Source organism: Callorhinus ursinus, unplaced genomic scaffold (assembly GCF_003265705.2).
Source record: "Callorhinus ursinus isolate GAN/ISIS: 27379988/994484 unplaced genomic scaffold, GSC_fseal_2.0 scaffold6, whole genome shotgun sequence".
NCBI lineage: Eukaryota > Metazoa > Chordata > Mammalia > Carnivora > Otariidae > Callorhinus > Callorhinus ursinus.
Genome location: NW_027397068.1, coordinates 55,541,118 through 55,551,513, shown reverse-complemented (window position 1 = coordinate 55,551,513; position 10,396 = coordinate 55,541,118). Strand labels below are relative to the sequence as shown.

The 10,396-nt window shown below is 37.1% G+C and overlaps 1 long non-coding RNA gene across 1 annotated transcript; it reads left to right on the top strand.

The window, feature by feature from the left end:
* Positions 1 to 582: 582 nt before the first annotated feature.
* Positions 583 to 8,546, top strand: LOC141372919 (uncharacterized). The gene is made up of 3 exons (XR_012378443.1): positions 583 to 697; positions 7,097 to 7,266; positions 7,662 to 8,546. It is a non-coding gene; the product is annotated as an uncharacterized lncRNA (long non-coding RNA).
* Positions 8,547 to 10,396: the final 1,850 nt, after the last annotated feature.

The following is a 10,396-nucleotide window of genomic DNA, read 5'->3' as shown; positions in this document are numbered from 1 at the left end:
TGGCAGCTTTTAAAAATATTAATGATTACTGAAATTGAGAAATGCCAACAGTATGGAGTGAATAAAAACTCTTTCCCTAATGAGAATTCGTAAGATGCACTATTGTTTTGTACATTTTCTAACCTTGATTTTTATATTTAAGTATTAAAAAATAAAACAGTGCAAAGAGTTTTTAAATATTAAAAAAAGACTTGTGGCAAATTCAGATTATGATATAATTGACCATTAAAATAGAAATGTCTACTTTAACGAGAGAAATGAATAGAGAAATAATACCTTGTGCTCTCTGTGGCATGTTTTTACAAAGAAAAAGTAAGAGTGTTTACTTGAAATAATGTTGGTCTTCAGTGTTGAAGTTTACAGCAGAGAAAAATATAGAAATAATGTGTTCATAGACAGCCCCAGGATGCACACAGTGGATGCATTGTGTTCTCTCGGGTTGCATAACTACTTTGAAAGAAGTTTTCTTTTCTGTGTCATCAAAGAAGAATTTTTGGCACTGCCAGGATACTCCACCATTTGGCCCTGTAGACTCCAAGCACGCCTAGAGACATGTGCCAATTGGTTGTTGGTTTTTGAAGAGCATTCTGATCTCTGCTGAGCTACCCCACTGGACTCAGAAGAGTCTGACCCACATGTCACATTTCAGCTGTTGGCTTGTTTGTTTTTAATCTCAATCTAGTTTAATTGGAATAAGGTGAGTCACCTCGCAGGTATGTCAGCTGACACGTGTGTGTCCTGGAAACTGATTAAAGGGGCTGGACTTGAACAGATAAGATGGCAATTTAATGGGCTTTGTAGGAACTGTGTTTTGTTTTTGTTCTTCTTTTCCCTACTTGTAAACAGATTCCTTAAACTTTAAACCGTGAGTCTTACTCTTTGGCATGTATAGAGCCTTTCTTCTGTGAAACAGTTATTTGGGATATTGGCAGTATCTGGACTCCCATCTTTATCATCATAATACTTACTATGTGTCAGGTAGCATTCAATGTGCTTTCACGGATTACCTCATTTAATCATGGAAACATATCTATTAATTTGGTTCTATGCTCTTACACTTTTTACGAAGAGGAAACAAAAAAAGCTAAATGACTTTCCCAAGAACATCCAGCTAGGATGGGGAGGAGACAAGGTTCAGATGCAGACACAATCACAGACACTGTCTGGCAATAGAGACCCTGCCATACTACCCTGCAATGTAAATTGCAAATGTGACAATTATTCACTGAATCAACAAAATGGAAATAAATGACTTTCCTAGCTGATTTGGTAATTACTAATGGCCAAAATAGTTACCAGGCAGTCTTGGTTGAAAATACGTAAGGAGTTTTTTAACAATAACTCTCCTCCCCTCAACATAAAATAGATTCCTAATACCTGGATGAACAAATAAAAATGGGACAAAAAATATATATAGTCATTTGTGCTTGTGGTCTCAATTTCAAATTTCAGAAAGCCATAACTCATAATAAGTTGTACAACATTCACAGTTCTTAGAGCAGCCTTGGATGGCTAGACAAAGGTTGACTATTTCATGATTAAAAGTAACAGAACACACCAGTTCTCACTCAAAATAAATATGCTTTTTAAGATACCTACACATTTTAAATTACTTCTAATTAGAGAGATGTTATTGAATATATTTTAAAGAAGCTTTTCATAACCACGATACCTCTAAGGTCATTGCATTGAATTTCAATTTTTTTTTTATACACAGAGAGTAGAATTTGAGATTAATAAATGTCAAGATAAATGAAGATATCAAGGCTAATCTTTGATACTTAAGAAAATACTTCTTCTAGGAAATCTTTTTCCATTTAGTCTAGATCATGTAGTACTCAGACCACGCAATGATACAGACGGGATCTGAGGGTAAGAAAGAAAGATCCTTCCTTCAGTCTTTGAGTTCCCCCCGGGCAGGGCCCAGGAAATAATCCCCAGGGTGGGGGAAACCCAAAGACTGACAGCAACAGGGTGCTTGAAGGTCAAAAATAAATCTCCTCAAGAGAGAACTAGCGACAGGGAGAAGAGGAAGGCCAGGGAGAGGGAAAAGGAGGACCTGGGGTTTGAGGCAGCAAAGGAAAGTGGGACAAGAACAGAGAGCAGGAGGGAAAAGGGGGTGATGCAGGGAGATGGAGGCCAGAGGAAGAAAAAGAGAGGAAGGGCAAAAGATGAGCATAGTTTCATTTTCTTTCCTCATCCATGAGCTAGCTTTAAAACCCTGAACTGTACACTGTAAAAATAAAAACTGCATGAGGTAGGGAAATACTTGTAAATAATTTAAAAATAATAACAGCTTCCTGCCATGATAGTAGAGACCATAGGTCCCAACTACCCTAACTGATTTCAAAAAATGTCGCTTTCTAAAAGGTAGGTAAAAATATCTATCTTCCCCGTGAAAAAAATTCCCATTCCTAATGGAACTGAATGGGGTTGAAGGCATTTGTTATAGATTCTACCTTTTTTGCATTGTCTCCACCCCAAACCACAGCCATAAGCAACCTTTACCAGAGCCTAGGGACTGTTAGGCTCTGCCCTGTCACATATAACCAACTTTTATAAAATGCGAGTGAAAGCTAGAACATTGTTAGTGGCCACGTGTGAACATAAAGAATTCACAAAGAAAGGCAGCCAAAAATGGCTTCTCATGTAAATTAGGTTAATAGCACATCTGAAATAGTGATAAGATTTGGAGTGTTCTATAAACACCAAATAAAGCCACGGTGGTGACTGTGTACGTGTGATATGCATATGTGTGTACACATACCTATACCACTTAAAAAAGAAGATCAGAAGAGCTAAAAATATCCTGACTTGATGACAGCTGAAGAGCCGATTATTGCCTTCCATTGCTGCAACAAAGTAAATGCCAAGAGGCGAGGAATTGCTCAGGTGGGGGGATGGGGCGTGATGAGATTTTATGGAATCAGTTGAGAAGAGGAACATTAAGCCTATCTGGGAAACTTCCTCCCAGTGAAAACTATTAGATAATGGAATCCCTCCCAGGAGAAATCTTAGAAATCCTATCACTGAAGGTGTTTAGAACTCAGCTGGACGGGGCAAGGCATTCCATTGTCCCAGACTTCATGCCCTTTTATGTCCAAACTTTTATTTGATAAAATGTGTTCAAATCCCTTCTACAGGAATTATATGTAAAGAAAAACTATATATATATATATATATATATATATATGCTTCATAGGTATTCATATATATGTATATATGTATGTGTATATATATATGTATATATTCATATACATATATGTGTGTTACAAGATTTCTAGTACCTGTGGTTCTTTGAAGAGTGAAGAGATAGACCAGATGAAGAGTGGTGGGCAGCAAAGCAAAGTTTATTGAGCGATAGTACAAAGCTCCCAAAGAGGGAGGGGACCAGAGACGGTAGCCTATTTGGAGTTTAGATGTAGTAGTTTTTATGGGCTGTTTTAATCTGATTAACCCTCCATGCGCCTGTCACCCAATCAGGTTTTTATCATCTACCTATCATGAGGGAAAGTGTGGAGGGCTCCTTCCAGGGTAGTGTTAAATCCTTTTAAGGGTGGTTTCCTCTGGGGGGATGGGGGGTGGGCTTGTCCCCATCTGCCTTTCTTCCAACTATTTCATTATATGCATACATCATTTATACATGCACATAAAGTACATATGGTCTCTCTCTATATAGTCTGTGCACACATATCTGTATGAATATATGTTACATATAGTACGTGTGTATATTATATACATACATACATATAGCCTTTACAGTCTGTGTGTTTGTATACATCACACACACTGACTACATAGAGCCTATGTCTATGTATATATATATAACATATTTATTATATATACATATGTACACATACAGACTATATATATATGACCTATGTATGTGAGACAGAACTTTGAGATTTAAGGCTCTTTATGTATGCTTTTAAACTTGCAGATCACAAATGAAAACACTAAAAGCTGTGATTGATGGATATTTAAGAAATATGCTAAGATTAACAAGACCCTTCATTTTCCTTATTACTCTAATTGTATCCTAAAAGTCAGAAGTGACCAGGTTTGCATTTCTTGCCAATTAGTACTTGCTACTTCTGAGAAGAAGCCCAAAGATTAATCTAAAATTCCAATAACAGCAATAGAAAAAAGTACAGATGACAAAATAAAAATACTCAAGCTCATAGTGAGAACTTGAAGTTCAATGACCTAACTTTTCCTTGAGAAAGGAACAATTACTTTCAGAAAACCTATGCCCCCACGGAATGACGCATCCACTTCCTCCTAAACATAGATCACATTATCAGTGTTGCCAAATATATCAACAACCGCCTGGCGGTTGAACACCATGTTTATCTAATGGACCAGAACAGACAGCAAGAACAAGCACAGTTGGAGACAGTGATCTCTAGAAATATTTTCCAAACCAGTAAAATACTTTTCTTTTTCTTTTCTTTTTTTTTTTTTTTCTTTCTCAGTTAAGGGAAGGAGGGTTATTAAGCAAGACAGATGCAAGAGCAGCACAGTTTAGGTCTCTCCTCTGAAATCTTTTCTTTTGGCCAACATGTAAAGTTGGAGAGTCATATTTTTATGCCTTCACAGTGCAGCTAGGACAGGGAGGACAGAGGGCCATGGAGTGGAGTTTATATTGGCCAGCCAACCAAATCCATTTTGAATTGCATGGAGAAAATTCCTAAGGACCCAGAGATAAATTCTCAACTTTTCCCCTCTACATAATGCAAGAATTCAAAGCTGAGTATGAGGATGGGGTCAACAGGGCTTTTATGTAACTATTTGTGAGAAAAAAAAAAAGAGAATATAATTGTATCACATTGTTTAATTTAAAAAATAACACAACTTTGATGGAAAATAGTGGGGAAACAGGTAAGTCAAAAGGAGAAAATTGCATATAATCCTACAGTGCAGAAGTAAACAAACACTTCCAAAATTTTGATTCTTCTTTTTCCAATCTATATCCTGAAAACAGATTATTTTAAAAACCAAAAGAGAATCATGTAATCTTGTGCCCTGTTTTTTTTCATTATCCATTACATGCTACATCGTGCCATATTTTTCAGGCAGTATTTATGTGCAACACCCTTCAAATGCTCCCTGATATTTTCATCCACCATTGTTCCCCATTCACGTAACGAACTCTATTGTTGTTATCAAAGGGGTTTGCCGGCATTAGCACTCTGTGTTGTGTATCCTTTCACCGTCCATTTATGTACCGCCATAAATATTTCCCTAGAATAATTTATTTGAAATCTGTCAAAAGGTAAAACCTCCAAGACTCTGCAATAATAAACAGTTAAAATATACTTTAGAAAGTTTGTAATAATCTTTTCCTTTCTACTAGCATGTTTGTTTATTGTGGTTTTTGACAGAGTACCTCTTTGTGTATTTGCTTGTTTGATTTTTCATTTACTCGAACCTGTCGATCTTCTTTCATGGTTGCTTTCATGGGCTCCTGTTTAGAAAAGCTTTTCCTATCTGAGACTACTTACTCTATAGACAAATAAATTATCAAAATAAACTTGAATTTTTAAGGTGAACCTTTACTTTCTTCAAGTCTTTATACCTTTTTAAACATCTAGTTAATATATTAGAATTTCTGTTGATGTATGAGATAAAACAATTTTCTCAATACCTTTATTAAATAAGCTATCCTGCCCTCCATGATTTGATGTGCTACCTCATAAAATTATATACACATGATTATTTTAGTTCATTCCATCTGTAAAGTTATTCTAACTTCTTTCTTACTTCTCTGAAAGACCCAGGAGTAGCGATTATTTCACCTCTGTAGGATCAGCAAAAGCTGAGCAAATTGTCATCTTCTATGTTTGTGTTTTCTGTTTCAAAAAAAAAGAAAAGAAATCAAATACTAATCTCCCCTCAAAACATTAATCCTACCCATGATTGAGATGAACATAGAGCTCAGTAGATGAAATCAAGAGGAGATTATGCAGCCTGACTAGAGTGGAGAGCCAGACTGAAAGAGGAAAATACACCCTTAACCAAGGGATCAATAAAGTTGCAGTGCTTCTTACTAGCTCCCTGTCCTTTTGTGATACTACATTTAACACACTGCTTCTCAAAGCAAAGTTCCCAGAACGGCAACATCACCTGGGAACTTGTGAGCTATTAACCACCTCAGACATACTGAATCAGAAATTCTGGGTGCAGGGCCATGCTTTATCAGGCTCTGTGGGTGATACTGAGGCACACCCAAGTTTGAACCACTGATTTAAAAGGACTTTGTCAAGAAAGAATCTGAACAGAACCCACATAAAATATCATGATATCTTTATGAGATCCCAGCCTTTCCTGGGATCTGCAATGCAGACCTTTCTTCATTTGCCCTCCCAATTTATTAGATATGTAGTCATTTATTAAACATGTTTTATGGGCCCAGACTGGGCCTGGGTGCTGAGTATGGACATTAAATGAGCCAAATCCTTTGCCTTCAGAAAATTTACTATATATATGTGTATATATATATTTATTATTCTACTTGAAAAAATACCTATAAAAGGAAAGAAAACTAATCTATTGGTTTTTCATTTGTCATTTTTTTTATCTACATGACTAGTTAAAATAAATATGCTTCCTGCTTCTTCAAATATCAGCTTTTGTGTTGAAAGGACAATGCTGTGATAATTTGCAAGATGAGATCCTATAAAAATAATATTAAAAGTATTTTTAATTGAACTGGAAATTAAAAGGAACCAGACATGGAGCCATACCAAAATAATCAGGAAGAAGCCTAAGTAAGAGCTGTTTTAAAGAGTAGATAACAAAAAGAAAAACAAACAAACAAACAAAAAGAGGCCAATGAGTTTGAAAAGGTAGTACCATAGCCCCCCCTTATCCATGGGGATAACGTTCCAAGCCCCCCAGTGGATGCCTGAAATTGCAGATAATACTGAACCTTATATATACTATGTTTTTTTCCTATACATGCATACCTATGATAACGTTTACTTTATAAATTAGGCACACTAAGAGATTAATGATAACCGGTAATAAAATAGAGCAATTCTAACAATATGCCATAATAAAAGTTATGTGAATGTGGTCTCTCTTTTTCTCCAAGTATCTTATTGTACTCTTCTTCATGTACTTATGTGATATGACAAAATTACTACCTGATGAGATGAAGTGTGGTGAATGACATCGGCATTGTGACACAGCGTTTGGCTTCTATCGACCTTAACGATATATCAGAAAGAGGATCATCTACTTCCGGAGCATGGCTAACCACAGGTAAATAAAAACTGTGAAAAGTGACATGGTGGATGAGCAATGGACTAACTCTAATTACAATGAAGTCTAACCAGGGTATAATTGAAAGGTTTATCTCTGGGAAGGGAGAAGGGCCAAATGTGATGTAAGAGATAGGAAAAGGGCAACAATATAGGTGATTTGGGGAGTGGATATAAATAATAGATGCAGAGAGCAGGATGATCTTGAGTATTTAAAATTCAAGAAAAAGAAAGAGATAACCACAATTATTTTTTTAAAAGGAGGACTAACAGATTGCTTGGTTTGTACTGATTATGTTAAACGATTAGTCTTGCTTCTCTAAGTCTGTGACTCTTGCCACAGTGAGTAAAGCAATCACCTTTCCCCTGATACCAAATCTCCACCTTTCTTTCCAGCTCAGCTCAAGACATAGAACTCCTCCAGGACACACCTTCCTTGACACACTTCTTCTTCACCTTGATGACAGTGTTTTACCCTGCCTCTTATTCAAACAACTCTCTCAATCAATACAGGAGACCCAGTGCTATTTTAATATTCCAGGACAGATTTACGAGGGGCAGGGGAAGGTAACTCACCTCCCGTCATGGCAGAATGATACAAAAGGGGGATGTTCTCCAGAATGTTCTGGGAGCAACTTCCCACAGGGTATTTTCAACTTTCTGGGGAAAAAAAAAAGTCCTCATGACTCAAATCTGATCATACTTCCTTATCGGTCAATACCCTTTCCCCTCCACACCTAAGCAACTCCTACTTATTCTTCAAGTATCAGTTCTGCCACAAAGTCAATTCTAATTTGCTTGGACAGTTCAAATTCTCCTATTAGAAGTTGTCATTCCTCCAATCTCCCCCATCACATCACATGTTAGAATTATAATTCTATATGTATTAATGTAATTAAGGTCCATTTACTCTACTTGACCCCTCTCTCCCTGTCTGTTTTTGTTCACTTTTGAATCATCAGAAGCAAGGTCACTTTCTAGCACATGGTAGGTGCTAACAAAATATTTAAGTTTGTTGAATGACTAAATGACTGTAAAGTTTACGTCCTTGAATGAGCGAAGCAACCTCTTTCCCCTTAAGGTCTTACTGTTCTCTCAGTCTAGAATATCTTTCTCTTGAAATGCATATCGTAGTCTTAACAATTCCATTAGCAGCATTTGTCAAATTATTAATGGGGGTCTTTCACCTACTATTATAATTCAGTAAGCCACTTCTTCTCCCCTCCCCCCATAGCTCTTATATGTTCTTGCTTTTTGGTTGTTCCCCTCACCCCTCCAAAAGAATAAACCTCTATGAAGACAAGAACTTTGTTTTGTTTTGTTTTTTTAATCCTTAATGAAAGATAGTTGGAAGAAAGGCTGGCAGGGACAAGGGTGCCCTGTCTGAAGAGGAAACTACCCTTAAAAGGAAAGAAACCCCATTCTGTTATTCTAAGCTTTACTCAATGACCCAGCTTTCAGCTTTAAGTTTTCCTACTGGGAGGACTTACAACTTGTAGGTGACAGAAAGGAAGGGAATGGCCTCGCGCGTCCTAACCCACGTGGTGGGGGGGGGTGGAGCTCAACAGCCAGTGGATATTTAAACAAAGAGCTTGATCTGGTAGCCTGCGGCTGCCATGCCTTAGGGCAGTGGCGGCCACTGCCGACTTCATCCCCAAGGCAACAAAACACCACCCTTTCCAACGTGAACAGCTACCTGATGGGTAGATGAGCACATGGACCAAAACCTGATTGGGTAGGGTATGCTCTATGGTGAGCGTTGTGAATTGTGCAAGACTGTTGAATCACAGATCTGTACTTCTGAAACAAATAATGCAACATATGTTAAGAAAAAAGAAAAAGAAGAAGATAGCAGGAGGGGAAGAATGAAGGGGAGTAAGTCGGAGGGGGAGACGAACCATGAGAGACGATGGACTCTGAAAAACAAACTGAGGGTTCTAGAGGGGAGGAGTGTGGGGGGATGGGTTAGCCTGGTGATGGGTATTAAGGAGGGCATGTTCTGCGTGGAGCACTGGGTGTTATGCACAAACAATGAATCATGGAACACTACATCAAGAACTAATGATGTAATGTATGGTGATTAACATAACAATAAAAAATTTAAAAAAAAACCTGATTGGATGACAGGTGCATGGAGGGCTAATCAGATTAAAACAGCCCACACGAAAGAGCCCATAAAAACCCCTAGATTTAAATGCCAAATGACAACCCTCTTGGGTCCCCTCCCTCTTCAGAAGCTTTGTAATACGGCTCAATAAACTTTGCTTTGCTGCCCACCACTCTTCATCTGGTCTACCTCTTCTTTCTTCAAAGCTGCGGGACCAAGGACTAACTGCAGGCACTAAAGGAAAAGAAATCCTGCAACAATCCTGAAACAGTTTTGTGTTTTTTTTTTTAATTAAACAGAAAAGCAAAATTGTAACACAATTTTAAACGTTTGCAAATTAGGTTGCAAGATGGATACAAAATGTTTGTGATATGACTATTACATATATTCATACAGCTAAAGTCATTCATCGAATCTCACACCAACACAAACATAAAATTATTCCATGATTAAAAGTAGCCCAAATCTAACAACCATAAACTGGATTAGCGGATCTCTTTCTCTATTTAACATTTTAACACTTTTTCTGATACTAATTTCCTTACCTAATGGAATCTACAAACTAAAGTTTAAAAAATTGTTAAAGAATGACTAAAAGTCTGCAAAGAAGTAGGGTTCACGGGAAATTTTCAGAGAAGAAATGAGATAAAATAACAAGAATCAATTAGTATACATGTTAAAACTCTTATTCATGATTTTGATACTAACTAACTCTTAAGGGATTTTGCAAAAGTTGATCTGCTGGGTACTACAAATAAACCTTGAGTCCAAACACTTGTAACCATTCTCTTCTAGATGTGGTTTGCATATATAGTCCCCAAAGATCTCATCTGGGCCAGAGATAACACAGATCTGGAGTAAGAACATTTGGACCTGGTTACTACAGTTTACCAAGTACTTTCCCATCCTATTTCTATTTTTTCCTCAAAATTTTATATTTCAGACATACACGCAACCAGAGCTTATCTTTTCAGATACCGAGTAGATTATTTTGTACAAGAGAAAGTTTTTGTCTTGTTTTGTT